The sequence below is a fragment of the Phyllobates terribilis genome, unplaced genomic scaffold, assembly GCF_046119375.1.
Source record: "Phyllobates terribilis strain yellow unplaced genomic scaffold, ASM4611937v1 Scaffold_40__1_contigs__length_11209783, whole genome shotgun sequence".
NCBI lineage: Eukaryota > Metazoa > Chordata > Amphibia > Anura > Dendrobatidae > Phyllobates > Phyllobates terribilis.
In genome coordinates, this window is record NW_027362800.1 from 1,821,959 (window position 1) to 1,844,077 (window position 22,119).

At 45.1% G+C, this 22,119-nt stretch overlaps 17 non-coding genes across 17 annotated transcripts; all 17 read right to left on the reverse strand.

Moving 5' to 3' along the window:
• Window positions 1–138: 138 nt before the first annotated feature.
• Window positions 139–329, reverse strand: LOC141189140 (U2 spliceosomal RNA). Its single transcript, XR_012263210.1, has one exon. It is a non-coding gene; the product is annotated as a U2 spliceosomal RNA (small nuclear RNA).
• A 1,120-nt stretch (window positions 330–1,449) lies between these two features.
• On the reverse strand, window positions 1,450–1,640 carry LOC141189152 (U2 spliceosomal RNA). The gene has a single exon (XR_012263221.1). It is a non-coding gene; the product is annotated as a U2 spliceosomal RNA (small nuclear RNA).
• A 1,119-nt stretch (window positions 1,641–2,759) lies between these two features.
• Window positions 2,760–2,950, reverse strand: LOC141189163 (U2 spliceosomal RNA). The gene has a single exon (XR_012263232.1). It is a non-coding gene; the product is annotated as a U2 spliceosomal RNA (small nuclear RNA).
• A 1,120-nt stretch (window positions 2,951–4,070) lies between these two features.
• LOC141188118 (U2 spliceosomal RNA) lies at window positions 4,071–4,261 on the reverse strand. Its single transcript, XR_012262239.1, has one exon. It is a non-coding gene; the product is annotated as a U2 spliceosomal RNA (small nuclear RNA).
• Window positions 4,262–5,381: 1,120 nt separating this feature from the next.
• LOC141185333 (U2 spliceosomal RNA) lies at window positions 5,382–5,572 on the reverse strand. The gene has a single exon (XR_012260005.1). It is a non-coding gene; the product is annotated as a U2 spliceosomal RNA (small nuclear RNA).
• Window positions 5,573–6,691: 1,119 nt separating this feature from the next.
• On the reverse strand, window positions 6,692–6,882 carry LOC141189175 (U2 spliceosomal RNA). Its single transcript, XR_012263243.1, has one exon. It is a non-coding gene; the product is annotated as a U2 spliceosomal RNA (small nuclear RNA).
• Window positions 6,883–8,000: 1,118 nt separating this feature from the next.
• On the reverse strand, window positions 8,001–8,191 carry LOC141189187 (U2 spliceosomal RNA). The gene has a single exon (XR_012263255.1). It is a non-coding gene; the product is annotated as a U2 spliceosomal RNA (small nuclear RNA).
• Window positions 8,192–9,313: 1,122 nt separating this feature from the next.
• LOC141186518 (U2 spliceosomal RNA) lies at window positions 9,314–9,504 on the reverse strand. The gene has a single exon (XR_012260789.1). It is a non-coding gene; the product is annotated as a U2 spliceosomal RNA (small nuclear RNA).
• Window positions 9,505–10,627: 1,123 nt separating this feature from the next.
• On the reverse strand, window positions 10,628–10,818 carry LOC141189199 (U2 spliceosomal RNA). Its single transcript, XR_012263266.1, has one exon. It is a non-coding gene; the product is annotated as a U2 spliceosomal RNA (small nuclear RNA).
• A 1,120-nt stretch (window positions 10,819–11,938) lies between these two features.
• LOC141189210 (U2 spliceosomal RNA) lies at window positions 11,939–12,129 on the reverse strand. Its single transcript, XR_012263277.1, has one exon. It is a non-coding gene; the product is annotated as a U2 spliceosomal RNA (small nuclear RNA).
• A 1,122-nt stretch (window positions 12,130–13,251) lies between these two features.
• On the reverse strand, window positions 13,252–13,442 carry LOC141184880 (U2 spliceosomal RNA). Its single transcript, XR_012259594.1, has one exon. It is a non-coding gene; the product is annotated as a U2 spliceosomal RNA (small nuclear RNA).
• A 1,125-nt stretch (window positions 13,443–14,567) lies between these two features.
• LOC141189221 (U2 spliceosomal RNA) lies at window positions 14,568–14,758 on the reverse strand. Its single transcript, XR_012263288.1, has one exon. It is a non-coding gene; the product is annotated as a U2 spliceosomal RNA (small nuclear RNA).
• A 1,120-nt stretch (window positions 14,759–15,878) lies between these two features.
• Window positions 15,879–16,069, reverse strand: LOC141189232 (U2 spliceosomal RNA). The gene has a single exon (XR_012263299.1). It is a non-coding gene; the product is annotated as a U2 spliceosomal RNA (small nuclear RNA).
• A 1,122-nt stretch (window positions 16,070–17,191) lies between these two features.
• LOC141189243 (U2 spliceosomal RNA) lies at window positions 17,192–17,382 on the reverse strand. Its single transcript, XR_012263310.1, has one exon. It is a non-coding gene; the product is annotated as a U2 spliceosomal RNA (small nuclear RNA).
• A 1,120-nt stretch (window positions 17,383–18,502) lies between these two features.
• Window positions 18,503–18,693, reverse strand: LOC141189255 (U2 spliceosomal RNA). The gene has a single exon (XR_012263321.1). It is a non-coding gene; the product is annotated as a U2 spliceosomal RNA (small nuclear RNA).
• A 1,121-nt stretch (window positions 18,694–19,814) lies between these two features.
• LOC141189267 (U2 spliceosomal RNA) lies at window positions 19,815–20,005 on the reverse strand. Its single transcript, XR_012263332.1, has one exon. It is a non-coding gene; the product is annotated as a U2 spliceosomal RNA (small nuclear RNA).
• Window positions 20,006–21,125: 1,120 nt separating this feature from the next.
• LOC141189278 (U2 spliceosomal RNA) lies at window positions 21,126–21,316 on the reverse strand. The gene has a single exon (XR_012263343.1). It is a non-coding gene; the product is annotated as a U2 spliceosomal RNA (small nuclear RNA).
• Between the last annotated feature and the right edge of the window lie 803 nt (window positions 21,317–22,119).

Genomic DNA, 22,119 nt, shown 5'->3' on the forward strand with positions numbered 1-22,119 from the left:
CTGCAACTTTTAACATGAAAATTCCAATGAGGAGAAGAAAAGCAAAGCCAAAGAGTCCATCCCAAAATCCGACAAACAAGCAAAATGAACAAAAAGCATTGAATTCAATTCTTTCTGATTTTAGAAACTGCATTAAAGAAGGGGTGCACCGGTCCTGGAGATACTGCAATACCAGGTCAATGCGTGGAGTGGACAGAGCAAGCTCTTTTTCCATCTCCCTGTTCTAAAAATCCATTTAATATATGGTCCCCAGATAGGGGACGTATCAGATATTAAACTGATAAGAACAGATACTACACTTGATCTTAGCCAAAAGGCCGAGAAGCGATAACCAGAATTGGTTTCCAACTACGGTGCCACCCAAGGATTCTGAAAAGTCCATTTGTGGAGATGGCCACCTGGACTCCCGTTAAGAAGACATGCTGTCAACCTCTAGATCCCTCACATGCCTGCACTTTTCGGCTTGCTGCTGCTGCAATCCACGCGTTTTAGATCTGCATAACTCCACCTCTTTTAGCACAGTACCCTCAACCCCCGGCTGTTCCCACCCGCCTCAACACCGTTGGAAGGGAGGAGAACCAATTGAGGCGGGGGGGGGGTGGAACGAGCAGCTGTCTACCCTTAGCAGGAGGGTTGCTGATTAATTACCTCTCCTGCTGCTGCTGCTGCTGGCTGTCCAGCAGCAGACTGAAGGTGGCTGCTGCTGTGCGCAGGTATATAAAGGCTCAGAGCCTATTATGACACGCGCAGCCAGCGTTCCATTGCCACATTCCGTCTACTGCAGGCGGGATACCTGGATGGCTGAATGTCACTGAGAAGCTCACAGAGACCGCCATAAGCAACAGTTTAAAAGAATGCCACAGACTAATCAACCAAACTTTTTGGGTTGGTTTCTCTTTTATAGTCTGCAGGCATTAAATGAAAGAAGTCAGTGTTCCAGCAGAGGGAGACAACGTTTCAGAAAAGGCATTGTAGCAAACCAAAAAAGAAATTTTAAGCGCAGCAGAGTAACCAGCTCACATACCTGTTAGCTCAGGTGAGTTTAAAAGGCTGCTGTTGATAACAAGGGCATTTGCTAAATAGATGGTGTGTGTGCAACAATATACTGAAAGGTCAATTATATTGTGCAGCTTATCTCACCACCTGTAGTTATTTAGGTGAAAGCTCCAAAATGCTTGCCTAATATGTCTGTTTATCCAAAAGGAAGTATAGAGGGAGAGCTAGATAGATAGCATTGCATTACATTACATTACATGGCAATGCAATGCACAGTTGCTGAAGTTGAACCAAAATGAGCTTGTCATCTGGCTTCTGCAACTTTTAACATGAAAAATCCAATGAGGAGAAGAAAAGCAAAGCCAAAGAGTCCATCCCAAAATCCGACAAACAAGCAAAATGAACAAAAAGCATTGAATTCAATTCTTTCTGATTTTAGAAACTGCATTAAAGAAGGGGTGCACCGGTCCTGGAGATACTGCAATACCAGGTCAATGCGTGGAGTGGACAGAGCAAGCTCTTTTTCCATCTCCCTGTTCTAAAAATCCATTTAATATATGGTCCCCAGATAGGGGACGTATCAGATATTAAACTGATAAGAACAGATACTACACTTGATCTTAGCCAAAAGGCCGAGAAGCGATAACCAGAATTGGTTTCCAACTACGGTGCCACCCAAGGATTCTGAAAAGTCCATTTGTGGAGATGGCCACCTGGACTCCCGTTAAGAAGACATGCTGTCAACCTCTAGATCCCTCACATGCCTGCACTTTTCGGCTTGCTGCTGCTGCAATCCACGCGTTTTAGATCTGCATAACTCCACCTCTTTTAGCACAGTACCCTCAACCCCCGGCTGTTCCCACCCGCCTCAACACCGTTGGAAGGGAGGAGAACCAATTAAGGCGGGGGGGGGTGGAACGAACAGCTGTCTACCCTTAGCAGGAGGGTTGCTGATTAATTACCTCTCCTGCTGCTGCTGCTGCTGGCTGTCCAGCAGCAGACTGAAGGTGGCTGCTGCTGTGCGCAGGTATATAAAGGCTCAGAGCCTATTATGACACGCGCAGCCAGCGTTCCATTGCCACATTCCGTCTACTGCAGGCGGGATACCTGGATGGCTGAATGTCACTGAGAAGCTCACAGAGACCGCCATAAGCAACAGTTTAAAAGAATGCCACAGACTAATCAACCAAACTTTTTGGGTTGGTTTCTCTTTTATAGTCTGCAGGCATTAAATGAAAGAAGTCAGTGTTCCAGCAGAGGGAGACAACGTTTCAGAAAAGGCATTGTAGCAAACCAAAAAAGAAATTTTAAGCGCAGCAGAGTAACCAGCTCACATACCTGTTAGCTCAGGTGAGTTTAAAAGGCTGCTGTTGATAACAAGGGCATTTGCTAAATAGATGGTGTGTGTGCAACAATATACTGAAAGGTCAATTATATTGTGCAGCTTATCTCACCACCTGTAGTTATTTAGGTGAAAGCTCCAAAATGCTTGCCTAATATGTCTGTTTATCCAAAAGGAAGTATAGAGGGAGAGCTAGATAGATAGCATTGCATTACATTACATTACATGGCAATGCAATGCACAGTTGCTGAAGTTGAACCAAAATGAGCTTGTCATCTGGCTTCTGCAACTTTTAACATGAAAAATCCAATGAGGAGAAGAAAAGCAAAGCCAAAGAGTCCATCCCAAAATCCGACAAACAAGCAAAATGAACAAAAAGCATTGAATTCAATTCTTTCTGATTTTAGAAACTGCATTAAAGAAGGGGTGCACCGGTCCTGGAGATACTGCAATACCAGGTCAATGCGTGGAGTGGACAGAGCAAGCTCTTTTTCCATCTCCCTGTTCTAAAAATCCATTTAATATATGGTCCCCAGATAGGGGACGTATCAGATATTAAACTGATAAGAACAGATACTACACTTGATCTTAGCCAAAAGGCCGAGAAGCGATAACCAGAATTGGTTTCCGACTACGGTGCCACCCAAGGATTCTGAAAAGTCCATTTGTGGAGATGGCCACCTGGACTCCCGTTAAGAAGACATGCTGTCAACCTCTAGATCCCTCACATGCCTGCACTTTTCGGCTTGCTGCTGCTGCAATCCACGCGTTTTAGATCTGCATAACTCCACCTCTTTTAGCACAGTACCCTCAACCCCCGGCTGTTCCCACCCGCCTCAACACCGTTGGAAGGGAGGAGAACCAATTAAGGCGGGGGGGGGGTGGAACGAGCAGCTGTCTACCCTTAGCAGGAGGGTTGCTGATTAATTACCTCTCCTGCTGCTGCTGCTGCTGGCTGTCCAGCAGCAGACTGAAGGTGGCTGCTGCTGTGCGCAGGTATATAAAGGCTCAGAGCTTATTATGACACGCGCAGCCAGCGTTCCATTGCCACATTCCGTCTACTGCAGGCGGGATACCTGGATGGCTGAATGTCACTGAGAAGCTCACAGAGACCGCCATAAGCAACAGTTTAAAAGAATGCCACAGACTAATCAACCAAACTTTTTGGGTTGGTTTCTCTTTTATAGTCTGCAGGCATTAAATGAAAGAAGTCAGTGTTCCAGCAGAGGGAGACAATGTTTCAGAAAAGGCATTGTAGCAAACCAAAAAAGAAATTTTAAGCGCAGCAGAGTAACCAGCTCACATACCTGTTAGCTCAGGTGAGTTTAAAAGGCTGCTGTTGATAACAAGGGCATTTGCTAAATAGATGGTGTGTGTGCAACAATATACTGAAAGGTCAATTATATTGTGCAGCTTATCTCACCACCTGTAGTTATTTAGGTGAAAGCTCCAAAATGCTTGCCTAATATGTCTGTTTATCCAAAAGGAAGTATAGAGGGAGAGCTAGATAGATAGCATTGCATTACATTACATTACATGGCAATGCAATGCACAGTTGCTGAAGTTGAACCAAAATGAGCTTGTCATCTGGCTTCTGCAACTTTTAACATGAAAAATCCAATGAGGAGAAGAAAAGCAAAGCCAAAGAGTCCATCCCAAAATCCGACAAACAAGCAAAATGAACAAAAAGCATTGAATTCAATTCTTTCTGATTTTAGAAACTGCATTAAAGAAGGGGTGCACCGTTCCTGGAGATAATGCAATACCAGGTCAATGCGTGGAGTGGACAGAGCAAGCTCTTTTTCCATCTCCCTGTTCTAAAAATCCATTTAATATATGGTCCCCAGATAGGGGACGTATCAGATATTAAACTGATAAGAACAGATACTACACTTGATCTTAGCCAAAAGGCCGAGAAGCGATAACCAGAATTGGTTTCCGACTACGGTGCCACCCAAGGATTCTGAAAAGTCCATTTGTGGAGATGGCCACCTGGACTCCCGTTAAGAAGACATGCTGTCAACCTCTAGATCCCTCACATGCCTGCACTTTTCGGCTTGCTGCTGCTGCAATCCACGCATTTTAGATCTGCATAACTCCACCTCTTTTAGCACAGTACCCTCAACCCCCGGCTGTTCCCACCCGCCTCAACACCGTTGGAAGGGAGGAGAACCAATTAAGGCGGGGGGGGGGTGGAACGAGCAGCTGTCTACCCTTAGCAGGAGGGTTGCTGATTAATTACCTCTCCTGCTGCTGCTGCTGCTGGCTGTCCAGCAGCAGACTGAAGGTGGCTGCTGCTGTGCGCAGGTATATAAAGGCTCAGAGCCTATTATGACACGCGCAGCCAGCGTTCCATTGCCACATTCCGTCTACTGCAGGCGGGATACCTGGATGGCTGAATGTCACTGAGAAGCTCACAGAGACCGCCATAAGCAACAGTTTAAAAGAATGCCACAGACTAATCAACCAAACTTTTTGGGTTGGTTTCTCTTTTATAGTCTGCAGGCATTAAATGAAAGAAGTCAGTGTTCCAGCAGAGGGAGACAACGTTTCAGAAAAGGCATTGTAGCAAACCAAAAAAGAAATTTTAAGCGCAGCAGAGTAACCAGCTCACATACCTGTTAGCTCAGGTGAGTTTAAAAGGCTGCTGTTGATAACAAGGGCATTTGCTAAATAGATGGTGTGTGTGCAACAATATACTGAAAGGTCAATTATATTGTGCAGCTTATCTCACCACCTGTAGTTATTTAGGTGAAAGCTCCAAAATGCTTGCCTAATATGTCTGTTTATCCAAAAGGAAGTATAGAGGGAGAGCTAGATAGATAGCATTGCATTACATTACATTACATGGCAATGCAATGCACAGTTGCTGAAGTTGAACCAAAATGAGCTTGTCATCTGGCTTCTGCAACTTTTAACATGAAAAATCCAATGAGGAGAAGAAAAGCAAAGCCAAAGAGTCCATCCCAAAATCCGACAAACAAGCAAAATGAACAAAAAGCATTGAATTCAATTCTTTCTGATTTTAGAAACTGCATTAAAGAAGGGGTGCACCGGTCCTGGAGATACTGCAATACCAGGTCAATGCGTGGAGTGGACAGAGCAAGCTCTTTTTCCATCTCCCTGTTCTAAAAATCCATTTAATATATGGTCCCCAGATAGGGGACGTATCAGATATTAAACTGATAAGAAGAGATACTACACTTGATCTTAGCCAAAAGGCCGAGAAGCGATAACCAGAATTGGTTTCCGACTACGGTGCCACCCAAGGATTCTGAAAAGTCCATTTGTGGAGATGGCCACCTGGACTCCCGTTAAGAAGACATGCTGTCAACCTCTAGATCCCTCACATGCCTGCACTTTTCGGCTTGCTGCTGCTGCAATCCACGCGTTTTAGATCTGCATAACTCCACCTCTTTTAGCACAGTACCCTCAACCCCCGGCTGTTCCCACCCGCCTCAACACCGTTGGAAGGGAGGAGAACCAATTAAGGCGGGGGGGGGTGGAACGAGCAGCTGTCTACCCTTAGCAGGAGGGTTGCTGATTAATTACCTCTCCTGCTGCTGCTGCTGCTGGCTGTCCAGCAGCAGACTGAAGGTGGCTGCTGCTGTGCGCAGGTATTTAAAGGCTCAGAGCCTATTATGACACGCGCAGCCAGCGTTCCATTGCCACATTCCGTCTACTGCAGGCGGGATACCTGGATGGCTGAATGTCACTGAGAAGCTCACAGAGACCGCCATAAGCAACAGTTTAAAAGAATGCCACAGACTAATCAACCAAACTTTTTGGGTTGGTTTCTCTTTTATAGTCTGCAGGCATTAAATGAAAGAAGTCAGTGTTCCAGCAGAGGGAGACAACGTTTCAGAAAAGGCATTGTAGCAAACCAAAAAAGAAATTTTAAGCGCAGCAGAGTAACCAGCTCACATACCTGTTAGCTCAGGTGAGTTTAAAAGGCTGCTGTTGATAACAAGGGCATTTGCTAAATAGATGGTGTGTGTGCAACAATATACTGAAAGGTCAATTATATTGTGCAGCTTATCTCACCACCTGTAGTTATTTAGGTGAAAGCTCCAAAATGCTTGCCTAATATGTCTGTTTATCCAAAAGGAAGTATAGAGGGAGAGCTAGATAGATAGCATTGCATTACATTACATTACATGGCAATACAATGCACAGTTGCTGAAGTTGAACCAAAATGAGCTTGTCATCTGGCTTCTGCAACTTTTAACATGAAAAATCCAATGAGGAGAAGAAAAGCAAAGCCAAAGAGTCCATCCCAAAATCCGACAAACAAGCAAAATGAACAAAAAGCATTGAATTCAATTCTTTCTGATTTTAGAAACTGCATTAAAGAAGGGGTGCACCGGTCCTGGAGATACTGCAATACCAGGTCAATGCGTGGAGTGGACAGAGCAAGCTCTTTTTCCATCTCCCTGTTCTAAAAATCCATTTAATATATGGTCCCCAGATAGGGGACGTATCAGATATTAAACTGATAAGAACAGATACTACACTTGATCTTAGCCAAAAGGCCGAGAAGCGATAACCAGAATTGGTTTCCGACTACGGTGCCACCCAAGGATTCTGAAAAGTCCATTTGTGGAGATGGCCACCTGGACTCCCGTTAAGAAGACATGCTGTCAACCTCTAGATCCCTCACATGCCTGCACTTTTCGGCTTGCTGCTGCTGCAATCCACGCGTTTTAGATCTGCATAACTCCACCTCTTTTAGCACAGTACCCTCAACCCCCGGCTGTTCCCACCCGCCTCAACACCGTTGGAAGGGAGGAGAACCAATTAAGGCGGGGGGGGTGGAACGAGCAGCTGTCTACCCTTAGCAGGAGGGTTGCTGATTAATTACCTCTCCTGCTGCTGCTGCTGCTGGCTGTCCAGCAGCAGACTGAAGGTGGCTGCTGCTGTGCGCAGGTATATAAAGGCTCAGAGCTTATTATGACACGCGCAGCCAGCGTTCCATTGCCACATTCCGTCTACTGCAGGCGGGATACCTGGATGGCTGAATGTCACTGAGAAGCTCACAGAGACCGCCATAAGCAACAGTTTAAAAGAATGCCACAGACTAATCAACCAAACTTTTTGGGTTGGTTTCTCTTTTATAGTCTGCAGGCATTAAATGAAAGAAGTCAGTGTTCCAGCAGAGGGAGACAATGTTTCAGAAAAGGCATTGTAGCAAACCAAAAAAGAAATTTTAAGCGCAGCAGAGTAACCAGCTCACATACCTGTTAGCTCAGGTGAGTTTAAAAGGCTGCTGTTGATAACAAGGGCATTTGCTAAATAGATGGTGTGTGTGCAACAATATACTGAAAGGTCAATTATATTGTGCAGCTTATCTCACCACCTGTAGTTATTTAGGTGAAAGCTCCAAAATGCTTGCCTAATATGTCTGTTTATCCAAAAGGAAGTATAGAGAGAGAGCTAGATAGATAGCATTGCATTACATTACATTACATGGCAATGCAATGCACAGTTGCTGAAGTTGAACCAAAATGAGCTTGTCATCTGGCTTCTGCAACTTTTAACATGAAAAATCCAATGAGGAGAAGAAAAGCAAAGCCAAAGAGTCCATCCCAAAATCCGACAAACAAGCAAAATGAACAAAAAGCATTGAATTCAATTCTTTCTGATTTTAGAAACTGCATTAAAGAAGGGGTGCACCGGTCCTGGAGATACTGCAATACCAGGTCAATGCGTGGAGTGGACAGAGCAAGCTCTTTTTCCATCTCCCTGTTCTAAAAATCCATTTAATATATGGTCCCCAGATAGGGGACGTATCAGATATTAAACTGATAAGAACAGATACTACACTTGATCTTAGCCAAAAGGCCGAGAAGCGATAACCAGAATTGGTTTCCGACTACGGTGCCACCCAAGGATTCTGAAAAGTCCATTTGTGGAGATGGCCACCTGGACTCCCGTTAAGAAGACATGCTGTCAACCTCTAGATCCCTCACATGCCTGCACTTTTCGGCTTGCTGCTGCTGCAATCCACGCGTTTTAGATCTGCATAACTCCACCTCTTTTAGCACAGTACCCTCAACCCCCGGCTGTTCCCACCCGCCTCAACACCGTTGGAAGGGAGGAGAACCAATTAAGGCGGGGGGGGGGGGTGGAACGAGCAGCTGTCTACCCTTAGCAGGAGGGTTGCTGACTAATTACCTCTCCTGCTGCTGCTGCTGCTGGCTGTCCAGCAGCAGACTGAAGGTGGCTGCTGCTGTGCGCAGGTATATAAAGGCTCAGAGCCTATTATGACACGCGCAGCCAGCGTTCCATTGCCACATTCCGTCTACTGCAGGCGGGATACCTGGATGGCTGAATGTCACTGAGAAGCTCACAGAGACTGCCATAAGCAACAGTTTAAAAGAATGCCACAGACTAATCAACCAAACTTTTTGGGTTGGTTTCTCTTTTATAGTCTGCAGGCATTAAATGAAAGAAGTCAGTGTTCCAGCAGAGGGAGACAATGTTTCAGAAAAGGCATTGTAGCAAACCAAAAAAGAAATTTTAAGCGCAGCAGAGTAACCAGCTCACATACCTGTTAGCTCAGGTGAGTTTAAAAGGCTGCTGTTGATAACAAGGGCATTTGCTAAATAGATGGTGTGTGTGCAACAATATACTGAAAGGTCAATTATATTGTGCAGCTTATCTCACCACCTGTAGTTATTTAGGTGAAAGCTCCAAAATGCTTGCCTAATATGTCTGTTTATCCAAAAGGAAGTATAGAGGGAGAGCTAGATAGATAGCATTGCATTACATTACATTACATGGCAATGCAATGCACAGTTGCTGAAGTTGAACCAAAATGAGCTTGTCATCTGGCTTCTGCAACTTTTAACATGAAAAATCCAATGAGGAGAAGAAAAGCAAAGCCAAAGAGTCCATCCCAAAATCCGACAAACAAGCAAAATGAACAAAAAGCATTGAATTCAATTCTTTCTGATTTTAGAAACTGCATTAAAGAAGGGGTGCACCGGTCCTGGAGATACTGCAATACCAGGTCAATGCGTGGAGTGGACAGAGCAAGCTCTTTTTCCATCTCCCTGTTCTAAAAATCCATTTAATATATGGTCCCCAGATAGGGGACATATCAGATATTAAACTGATAAGAACAGATACTACACTTGATCTTAGCCAAAAGGCCGAGAAGCGATAACCAGAATTGGTTTCCGACTACGGTGCCACCCAAGGATTCTGAAAAGTCCATTTGTGGAGATGGCCACCTGGACTCCCGTTAAGAAGACATGCTGTCAACCTCTAGATCCCTCACATGCCTGCACTTTTCGCCTTGCTGCTGCTGCAATCCACGCGTTTTAGATCTGCATAACTCCACCTCTTTTAGCACAGTACCCTCAACCCCCGGCTGTTCCCACCCGCCTCAACACCGTTGGAAGGGAGGAGAACCAATTAAGGCGGGGGGGGGGGGGTGGAACGAGCAGCTGTCTACCCTTAGCAGGAGGGTTGCTGATTAATTACCTCTCCTGCTGCTGCTGCTGCTGGCTGTCCAGCAGCAGACTGAAGGTGGCTGCTGCTGTGCGCAGGTATATAAAGGCTCAGAGCCTATTATGACACGCGCAGCCAGCGTTCCATTGCCACATTCCGTCTACTGCAGGCGGGATACCTGGATGGCTGAATGTCACTGAGAAGCTCACAGAGACCGCCATAAGCAACAGTTTAAAAGAATGCCACAGACTAATCAACCAAACTTTTTGGGTTGGTTTCTCTTTTATAGTCTGCAGGCATTAAATGAAAGAAGTCAGTGTTCCAGCAGAGGGAGACAACGTTTCAGAAAAGGCATTGTAGCAAACCAAAAAAGAAATTTTAAGCGCAGCAGAGTAACCAGCTCACATACCTGTTAGCTCAGGTGAGTTTAAAAGGCTGCTGTTGATAACAAGGGCATTTGCTAAATAGATGGTGTGTGTGCAACAATATACTGAAAGGTCAATTATATTGTGCAGCTTATCTCACCACCTGTAGTTATTTAGGTGAAAGCTCCAAAATGCTTGCCTAATATGTCTGTTTATCCAAAAGGAAGTATAGAGGGAGAGCTAGATAGATAGCATTGCATTACATTACATTACATGGCAATGCAATGCACAGTTGCTGAAGTTGAACCAAAATGAGCTTGTCATCTGGCTTCTGCAACTTTTAACATGAAAAATCCAATGAGGAGAAGAAAAGCAAAGCCAAAGAGTCCATCCCAAAATCCGACAAACAAGCAAAATGAACAAAAAGCATTGAATTCAATTCTTTCTGATTTTAGAAACTGCATTAAAGAAGGGGTGCACCGGTCCTGGAGATACTGCAATACCAGGTCAATGCGTGGAGTGGACAGAGCAAGCTCTTTTTCCATCTCCCTGTTCTAAAAATCCATTTAATATATGGTCCCCAGATAGGGGACGTATCAGATATTAAACTGATAAGAACAGATACTACACTTGATCTTAGCCAAAAGGCCGAGAAGCGATAACCAGAATTGGTTTCCGACTACGGTGCCACCCAAGGATTCTGAAAAGTCCATTTGTGGAGATGGCCACCTGGACTCCCGTTAAGAAGACATGCTGTCAACCTCTAGATCCCTCACATGCCTGCACTTTTCGGCTTGCTGCTGCTGCAATCCACGCGTTTTAGATCTGCATAACTCCACCTCTTTTAGCACAGTACGCTCAACCCCCGGCTGTTCCCACCCGCCTCAACACCGTTGGAAGGGAGGAGAACCAATTAAGGCGGGGGGGGGGTGGAACGAGCAGCTGTCTACCCTTAGCAGGAGGGTTGCTGATTAATTACCTCTCCTGCTGCTGCTGCTGCTGGCTGTCCAGCAGCAGACTGAAGGTGGCTGCTGCTGTGCGCAGGTATATAAAGGCTCAGAGCCTATTATGACACGCGCAGCCAGCGTTCCATTGCCACATTCCGTCTACTGCAGGCGGGATACCTGGATGGCTGAATGTCACTGAGAAGCTCACAGAGACCGCCATAAGCAACAGTTTAAAAGAATGCCACAGACTAATCAACCAAACTTTTTGGGTTGGTTTCTCTTTTATAGTCTGCAGGCATTAAATGAAAGAAGTCAGTGTTCCAGCAGAGGGAGACAATGTTTCAGAAAAGGCATTGTAGCAAACCAAAAAAGAAATTTTAAGCGCAGCAGAGTAACCAGCTCACATACCTGTTAGCTCAGGTGAGTTTAAAAGGCTGCTGTTGATAACAAGGGCATTTGCTAAATAGATGGTGTGTGTGCAACAATATACTGAAAGGTCAATTATATTGTGCAGCTTATCTCACCACCTGTAGTTATTTAGGTGAAAGCTCCAAAATGCTTGCCTAATATGTCTGTTTATCCAAAAGGAAGTATAGAGGCAGAGCTAGATAGATAGCATTGCATTACATTACATTACATGGCAATGCAATGCACAGTTGCTGAAGTTGAACCAAAATGAGCTTGTCATCTGGCTTCTGCAACTTTTAACATGAAAAATCCAATGAGGAGAAGAAAAGCAAAGCCAAAGAGTCCATCCCAAAATCCGACAAACAAGCAAAATGAACAAAAAGCATTGAATTCAATTCTTTCTGATTTTAGAAACTGCATTAAAGAAGGGGTGCACCGGTCCTGGAGATACTGCAATACCAGGTCAATGCGTGGAGTGGACAGAGCAAGCTCTTTTTCCATCTCCCTGTTCTAAAAATCCATTTAATATATGGTCCCCAGATAGGGGACGTATCAGATATTAAACTGATAAGAACAGATACTACACTTGATCTTAGCCAAAAGGCCGAGAAGCGATAACCAGAATTGGTTTCCGACTACGGTGCCACCCAAGGATTCTGAAAAGTCCATTTGTGGAGATGGCCACCTGGACTCCCGTTAAGAAGACATGCTGTCAACCTCTAGATCCCTCACATGCCTGCACTTTTCGGCTTGCTGCTGCTGCAATCCACGCGTTTTAGATCTGCATAACTCCACCTCTTTTAGCACAGTACCCTCAACCCCCGGCTGTTCCCACCCGCCTCAACACCGTTGGAAGGGAGGAGAACCAATTAAGGCGGGGGGGGGGGGTGGAACGAGCAGCTGTCTACCCTTAGCAGGAGGGTTGCTGACTAATTACCTCTCCTGCTGCTGCTGCTGCTGGCTGTCCAGCAGCAGACTGAAGGTGGCTGCTGCTGTGCGCAGGTATATAAAGGCTCAGAGCCTATTATGACACGCGCAGCCAGCGTTCCATTGCCACATTCCGTCTACTGCAGGCGGGATACCTGGATGGCTGAATGTCACTGAGAAGCTCACAGAGACCGCCATAAGCAACAGTTTAAAAGAATGCCACAGACTAATCAACCAAACTTTTTGGGTTGGTTTCTCTTTTATAGTCTGCAGGCATTAAATGAAAGAAGTCAGTGTTCCAGCAGAGGGAGACAACGTTTCAGAAAAGGCATTGTAGCAAACCAAAAAAGAAATTTTAAGCGCAGCAGAGTAACCAGCTCACATACCTGTTAGCTCAGGTGAGTTTAAAAGGCTGCTGTTGATAACAAGGGCATTTGCTAAATAGATGGTGTGTGTGCAACAATATACTGAACGGTCAATTATATTGTGCAGCTTATCTCACCACCTGTAGTTATTTAGGTGAAAGCTCCAAAATGCTTGCCTAATATGTCTGTTTATCCAAAAGGAAGTATAGAGGGAGAGCTAGATAGATAGCATTGCATTACATTACATTACATGGCAATGCAATGCACAGTTGCTGAAGTTGAACCAAAATGAGCTTGTCATCTGGCTTCTGCAACTTTTAACATGAAAAATCCAATGAGGAGAAGAAAAGCAAAGCCAAAGAGTCCATCCCAAAATCCGACAAACAAGCAAAATGAACAAAAAGCATTGAATTCAATTCTTTCTGATTTTAGAAACTGCATTAAAGAAGGGGTGCACCGGTCCTGGAGATACTGCAATACCAGGTCAATGCGTGGAGTGGACAGAGCAAGCTCTTTTTCCATCTCCCTGTTCTAAAAATCCATTTAATATATGGTCCCCAGATAGGGGACGTATCAGATATTAAACTGATAAAAACAGATACTACACTTGATCTTAGCCAAAAGGCCGAGAAGCGATAACCAGAATTGGTTTCCGACTACGTTGCCACCCAAGGATTCTGAAAAGTCCATTTGTGGAGATGGCCACCTGGACTCCCGTTAAGAAGACATGCTGTCAACCTCTAGATCCCTCACATGCCTGCACTTTTCGGCTTGCTGCTGCTGCAATCCACGCGTTTTAGATCTGCATAACTCCACCTCTTTTAGCACAGTACCCTCAACCCCCGGCTGTTCCCACCCGCCTCAACACCGTTGGAAGGGAGGAGAACCAATTAAGGCGGGGGGGGGGGGGGGTGGAACGAGCAGCTGTCCACCCTTAGCAGGAGGGTTGCTGATTAATTACCTCTCCTGCTGCTGCTGCTGCTGGCTGTCCAGCAGCAGACTGAAGGTGGCTGCTGCTGTGCGCAGGTATATAAAGGCTCAGAGCCTATTATGACACGCGCAGCCAGCGTTCCATTGCCACATTCCGTCTACTGCAGGCGGGATACCTGGATGGCTGAATGTCACTGAGAAGCTCACAGAGACCGCCATAAGCAACAGTTTAAAAGAATGCCACAGACTAATCAACCAAACTTTTTGGGTTGGTTTCTCTTTTATAGTCTGCAGGCATTAAATGAAAGAAGTCAGTGTTCCAGCAGAGGGAGACAACGTTTCAGAAAAGGCATTGTAGCAAACCAAAAAAGAAATTTTAAGCGCAGCAGAGTAACCAGCTCACATACCTGTTAGCTCAGGTGAGTTTAAAAGGCTGCTGTTGATAACAAGGGCATTTGCTAAATAGATGGTGTGTGTGCAACAATATACTGAAAGGTCAATTATATTGTGCAGCTTATCTCACCACCTGTAGTTATTTAGGTGAAAGCTCCAAAATGCTTGCCTAATATGTCTGTTTATCCAAAAGGAAGTATAGAGGGAGAGCTAGATAGATAGCATTGCATTACATTACATTACATGGCAATGCAATGCACAGTTGCTGAAGTTGAACCAAAATGAGCTTGTCATCTGGCTTCTGCAACTTTTAACATGAAAAATCCAATGAGGAGAAGAAAAGCAAAGCCAAAGAGTCCATCCCAAAATCCGACAAACAAGCAAAATGAACAAAAAGCATTGAATTCAATTCTTTCTGATTTTAGAAACTGCATTAAAGAAGGGGTGCACCGGTCCTGGAGATACTGCAATACCAGGTCAATGCGTGGAGTGGACAGAGCAAGCTCTTTTTCCATCTCCCTGTTCTAAAAATCCATTTAATATATGGTCCCCAGATAGGGGACGTATCAGATATTAAACTGATAAGAACAGATACTACACTTGATCTTAGCCAAAAGGCCGAGAAGCGATAACCAGAATTGGTTTCCGACTACGGTGCCACCCAAGGATTCTGAAAAGTCCATTTGTGGAGATGGCCACCTGGACTCCCGTTAAGAAGACATGCTGTCAACCTCTAGATCCCTCACATGCCTGCACTTTTCGGCTTGCTGCTGCTGCAATCCACGCGTTTTAGATCTGCATAACTCCACCTCTTTTAGCACAGTACGCTCAACCCCCGGCTGTTCCCACCCGCCTCAACACCGTTGGAAGGGAGGAGAACCAATTAAGGCGGGGGGGGGGTGGAACGAGCAGCTGTCTACCCTTAGCAGGAGGGTTGCTGATTAATTACCTCTCCTGCTGCTGCTGCTGCTGGCTGTCCAGCAGCAGACTGAAGGTGGCTGCTGCTGTGCGCAGGTATATAAAGGCTCAGAGCCTATTATGACACGCGCAGCCAGCGTTCCATTGCCACATTCCGTCTACTGCAGGCGGGATACCTGGATGGCTGAATGTCACTGAGAAGCTCACAGAGACCGCCATAAGCAACAGTTTAAAAGAATGCCACAGACTAATCAACCAAACTTTTTGGGTTGGTTTCTCTTTTATAGTCTGCAGGCATTAAATGAAAGAAGTCAGTGTTCCAGCAGAGGGAGACAACGTTTCAGAAAAGGCATTGTAGCAAACCAAAAAAGAAATTTTAAGCGCAGCAGAGTAACCAGCTCACATACCTGTTAGCTCAGGTGAGTTTAAAAGGCTGCTGTTGATAACAAGGGCATTTGCTAAATAGATGGTGTGTGTGCAACAATATACTGAAAGGTCAATTATATTGTGCAGCTTATCTCACCACCTGTAGTTATTTAGGTGAAAGCTCCAAAATGCTTGCCTAATATGTCTGTTTATCCAAAAGGAAGTATAGAGGGAGAGCTAGATAGATAGCATTGCATTACATTACATTACATGGCAATGCAATGCACAGTTGCTGAAGTTGAACCAAAATGAGCTTGTCATCTGGCTTCTGCAACTTTTAACATGAAAAATCCAATGAGGAGAAGAAAAGCAAAGCCAAAGAGTCCATCCCAAAATCCGACAAACAAGCAAAATGAACAAAAAGCATTGAATTCAATTCTTTCTGATTTTAGAAACTGCATTAAAGAAGGGGTGCACCGGTCCTGGAGATACTGCAATACCAGGTCAATGCGTGGAGTGGACAGAGCAAGCTCTTTTTCCATCTCCCTGTTCTAAAAATCCATTTAATATATGGTCCCCAGATAGGGGACGTATCAGATATTAAACTGATAAGAACAGATACTACACTTGATCTTAGCCAAAAGGCCGAGAAGCGATAACCAGAATTGGTTTCCGACTACGGTGCCACCCAAGGATTCTGAAAAGTCCATTTGTGGAGATGGCCACCTTGACTCCCGTTAAGAAGACATGCTGTCAACCTCTAGATCCCTCACATGCCTGCACTTTTCGGCTTGCTGCTGCTGCAATCCACGCGTTTTAGATCTGCATAACTCCACCTCTTTTAGCACAGTACCCTCAACCCCCGGCTGTTCCCACCCGCCTCAACACCGTTGGAAGGGAGGAGAACCAATTAAGGCGGGGGGGGGGTGGAACGAGCAGCTGTCTACCCTTAGCAGGAGGGTTGCTAATTAATTACCTCTCCTGCTGCTGCTGCTGCTGGCTGTCCAGCAGCAGACTGAAGGTGGCTGCTGCTGTGCGCAGGTATATAAAGGCTCAGAGCCTATTATGACACGCGCAGCCAGCGTTCCATTGCCACATTCCGTCTACTGCAGGTGGGATACCTGGATGGCTGAATGTCACTGAGAAGCTCACAGAGACCGCCATAAGCACCAGTTTAAAAGAATGCCACAGACTAATCAACCAAACTTTTTGGGTTGGTTTCTCTTTTATAGTCTGCAGGCATTAAATGAAAGAAGTCAGTGTTCCAGCAGAGGGAGACAACGTTTCAGAAAAGGCATTGTAGCAAACCAAAAAAGAAATTTTAAGCGCAGCAGAGTAACCAGCTCACATACCTGTTAGCTCAGGTGAGTTTAAAAGGCTGCTGTTGATAACAAGGGCATTTGCTAAATAGATGGTGTGTGTGCAACAATATATACTGAAAGGTCAATTATATTGTGCAGCTTATCTCACCACCTGTAGTTATTTAGGTGAAAGCTCCAAAATGCTTGCCTAATATGTCTGTTTATCCAAAAGGAAGTATAGAGGGAGAGCTAGATAGATAGCATTGCATTACATTACATTACATGGCAATGCAATGCACAGTTGCTGAAGTTGAACCAAAATGAGCTTGTCATCTGGCTTCTGCAACTTTTAACATGAAAAATCCAATGAGGAGAAGAAAAGCAAAGCCAAAGAGTCCATCCCAAAATCCGACAAACAAGCAAAATGAACAAAAAGCATTGAATTCAATTCTTTCTGATTTTAGAAACTGCATTAAAGAAGGGGTGCACCGGTCCTGGAGATACTGCAATACCAGGTCAATGCGTGGAGTGGACAGAGCAAGCTCTTTTTCCATCTCCCTGTTCTAAAAATCCATTTAATATATGGTCCCCAGATAGGGGACGTATCAGATATTAAACTGATAAGAACAGATACTACACTTGATCTTAGCCAAAAGGCCGAGAAGCGATAACCAGAATTGGTTTCCGACTACGGTGCCACCCAAGGATTCTGAAAAGTCCATTTGTGGAGATGGCCACCTGGACTCCCGTTAAGAAGACATGCTGTCAACCTCTAGATCCCTCACATGCCTGCACTTTTCGGCTTGCTGCTGCTGCAATCCACGCGTTTTAGATCTGCATAACTCCACCTCTTTTAGCACAGTACCCTCAACCCCCGGCTGTTCCCACCCGCCTCAACACCGTTGGAAGGGAGGAGAACCAATTAAGGCGGGGGGGGGGTGGAACGAGCAGCTGTCTACCCTTAGCAGGAGGGTTGCTGATTAATTACCTCTCCTGCTGCTGCTGCTGCTGGCTGTCCAGCAGCAGACTGAAGGTGGCTGCTGCTGTGCGCAGGTATATAAAGGCTCAGAGCCTATTATGACACGCGCAGCCAGCGTTCCATTGCCACATTCCGTCTACTGCAGGCGGGATACCTGGATGGCTGAATGTCACTGAGAAGCTCACAGAGACCGCCATAAGCAACAGTTTAAAAGAATGCCACAGACTAATCAACCAAACTTTTTGGGTTGGTTTCTCTTTTATAGTCTGCAGGCATTAAATGAAAGAAGTCAGTGTTCCAGCAGAGGGAGACAACGTTTCAGAAAAGGCATTGTAGCAAACCAAAAAAGAAATTTTAAGCGCAGCAGAGTAACCAGCTCACATACCTGTTAGCTCAGGTGAGTTTAAAAGGCTGCTGTTGATAACAAGGGCATTTGCTAAATAGATGGTGTGTGTGCAACAATATACTGAAAGGTCAATTATATTGTGCAGCTTATCTCACCACCTGTAGTTATTTAGGTGAAAGCTCCAAAATGCTTGCCTAATATGTCTGTTTATCCAAAAGGAAGTATAGAGGGAGAGCTAGATAGATAGCATTGCATTACATTACATTACATGGCAATGCAATGCACAGTTGCTGAAGTTGAACCAAAATGAGCTTGTCATCTGGCTTCTGCAACTTTTAACATGAAAAATCCAATGAGGAGAAGAAAAGCAAAGCCAAAGAGTCCATCCCAAAATCCGACAAACAAGCAAAATGAACAAAAAGCATTGAATTCAATTCTTTCTGATTTTAGAAACTGCATTAAAGAAGGGGTGCACCGGTCCTGGAGATACTGCAATACCAGGTCAATGCGTGGAGTGGACAGAGCAAGCTCTTTTTCCATCTCCCTGTTCTAAAAATCCATTTAATATATGGTCCCCAGATAGGGGACGTATCAGATATTAAACTGATAAGAACAGATACTACACTTGATCTTAGCCAAAAGGCCGAGAAGCGATAACCAGAATTGGTTTCCGACTACGGTGCCACCCAAGGATTCTGAAAAGTCCATTTGTGGAGATGGCCACCTGGACTCCCGTTAAGAAGACATGCTGTCAACCTCTAGATCCCTCACATGCCTGCACTTTTCGGCTTGCTGCTGCTGCAATCCACGCGTTTTAGATCTGCATAACTCCACCTCTTTTAGCACAGTACCCTCAACCCCCGGCTGTTCCCACCCGCCTCAACACCGTTGGAAGGGAGGAGAACCAATTAAGGCGGGGTGGGGGGTGGAACGAGCAGCTGTCTACCCTTAGCAGGAGGGTTGCTGATTAATTACCTCTCCTGCTGCTGCTGCTGCTGGCTGTCCAGCAGCAGACTGAAGGTGGCTGCTGCTGTGCGCAGGTATATAAAGGCTCAGAGCCTATTATGACACGCGCAGCCAGCGTTCCATTGCCACATTCCGTCTACTGCAGGCGGGATACCTGGATGGCTGAATGTCACTGAGAAGCTCACAGAGACCGCCATAAGCAACAGTTTAAAAGAATGCCACAGACTAATCAACCAAACTTTTTGGGTTGGTTTCTCTTTTATAGTCTGCAGGCATTAAATGAAAGAAGTCAGTGTTCCAGCAGAGGGAGACAACGTTTCAGAAAAGGCATTGTAGCAAACCAAAAAAGAAATTTTAAGCGCAGCAGAGTAACCAGCTCACATACCTGTTAGCTCAGGTGAGTTTAAAAGGCTGCTGTTGATAACAAGGGCATTTGCTAAATAGATGGTGTGTGTGCAACAATATACTGAAAGGTCAATTATATTGTGCAGCTTATCTCACCACCTGTAGTTATTTAGGTGAAAGCTCCAAAATGCTTGCCTAATATGTCTGTTTATCCAAAAGGAAGTATAGAGGGAGAGCTAGATAGATAGCATTGCATTACATTACATTACATGGCAATGCAATGCACAGTTGCTGAAGTTGAACCAAAATGAGCTTGTCATCTGGCTTCTGCAACTTTTAACATGAAAAATCCAATGAGGAGAAGAAAAGCAAAGCCAAAGAGTCCATCCCAAAATCCGACAAACAAGCAAAATGAACAAAAAGCATTGAATTCAATTCTTTCTGATTTTAGAAACTGCATTAAAGAAGGGGTGCACCGGTCCTGGAGATACTGCAATACCAGGTCAATGCGTGGAGTGGACAGAGCAAGCTCTTTTTCCATCTCCCTGTTCTAAAAATCCATTTAATATATGGTCCCCAGATAGGGGACGTATCAGATATTAAACTGATAAGAACAGATACTACACTTGATCTTAGCCAAAAGGCCGAGAAGCGATAACCAGAATTGGTTTCCGACTACGGTGCCTCCCAAGGATTCTGAAAAGTCCATTTATGGAGATGGCCACCTGGACTCCCGTTAAGAAGACATGCTGTCAACCTCTAGATCCCTCACATGCCTGCACTTTTCGGCTTGCTGCTGCTGCAATCCACGCGTTTTAGATCTGCATAACTCCACCTCTTTTAGCACAGTACCCTCAACCCCCGGCTGTTCCCACCCGCCTCAACACCGTTGGAAGGGAGGAGAACCAATTAAGGCGGGGGGGGGGTGGAACGAGCAGCTGTCTACCCTTAGCAGGAGGGTTGCTGATTAATTACCTCTCCTGCTGCTGCTGCTGCTGGCTGTCCAGCAGCAGACTGAAGGTGGCTGCTGCTGTGCGCAGGTATATAAAGGCTCAGAGCCAATTATGACACGCGCAGCCAGCGTTCCATTGCCACATTCCGTCTACTGCAGGCGGGATACCTGGATGGCTGAATGTCACTGAGAAGCTCACAGAGACCGCCATAAGCAACAGTTTAAAAGAATGCCACAGACTAATCAACCAAACTTTTTGGGTTGGTTTCTCTTTTATAGTCTGCAGGCATTAAATGAAAGAAGTCAGTGTTCCAGCAGAGGGAGACAACGTTTCAGAAAAGGCATTGTAGCAAACCAAAAAAGAAATTTTAAGCGCAGCAGAGTAACCAGCTCACATACCTGTTAGCTCAGGTGAGTTTAAAAGGCTGCTGTTGATAACAAGGGCATTTGCTAAATAGATGGTGTGTGTGCAACAATATACTGAAAGGTCAATTATATTGTGCAGCTTATCTCACCACCTGTAGTTATTTAGGTGAAAGCTCCAAAATGCTTGCCTAATATGTCTGTTTATCCAAAAGGAAGTATAGAGGGAGAGCTAGATAGATAGCATTGCATTACATTACATTACATGGCAATGCAATGCACAGTTGCTGAAGTTGAACCAAAATGAGCTTGTCATCTGGCTTCTGCAACTTTTAACATGAAAAATCCAATGAGGAGAAGAAAAGCAAAGCCAAAGAGTCCATCCCAAAATCCGACAAACAAGCAAAATGAACAAAAAGCATTGAATTCAATTCTTTCTGATTTTAGAAACTGCATTAAAGAAGGGGTGCACCGGTCCTGGAGATACTGCAATACCAGGTCAATGCGTGGAGTGGACAGAGCAAGCTCTTTTTCCATCTCCCTGTTCTAAAAATCCATTTAATATATGGTCCCCAGATAGGGGACGTATCAGATATTAAACTGATAAGAACAGATACTACACTTGATCTTAGCCAAAAGGCCGAGAAGCGATAACCAGAATTGGTTTCCGACTACGGTGCCACCCAAGGATTCTGAAAAGTCCATTTGTGGAGATGGCCACCTGGACTCCCGTTAAGAAGACATGCTGTCAACCTCTAGATCCCTCACATGCCTGCACTTTTCGGCTTGCTGCTGCTGCAATCCACGCGTTTTAGATCTGCATAACTCCACCTCTTTTAGCACAGTACCCTCAACCCCCGGCTGTTCCCACCCGCCTCAACACCGTTGGAAGGGAGGAGAACCAATTAAGGCGGGGGGGGTGGAACGAGCAGCTGTCTACCCTTAGCAGGAGGGTTGCTGATTAATTACCTCTCCTGCTGCTGCTGCTGCTGGCTGTCCAGCAGCAGACTGAAGGTGGCTGCTGCTGTGCGCAGGTATATAAAGGCTCAGAGCCTATTATGACACGCGCAGCCAGCGTTCCATTGCCACATTCCGTCTACTGCAGGCGGGATACCTGGATGGCTGAATGTCACTGAGAAGCTCACAGAGACCGCCATAAGCAACAGTTTAAAAGAATGCCACAGACTAATCAACCAAACTTTTTGGGTTGGTTTCTCTTTTATAGTCTGCAGGCATTAAATGAAAGAAGTCAGTGTTCCAGCAGAGGGAGACAACGTTTCAGAAAAGGCATTGTAGCAAACCAAAAAAGAAATTTTAAGCGCAGCAGAGTAACCAGCTCACATACCTGTTAGCTCAGGTGAGTTTAAAAGGCTGCTGTTGATAACAAGGGCATTTGCTAAATAGATGGTGTGTGCAACAATATACTGAAAGGTCAATTATATTGTGCAGCTTATC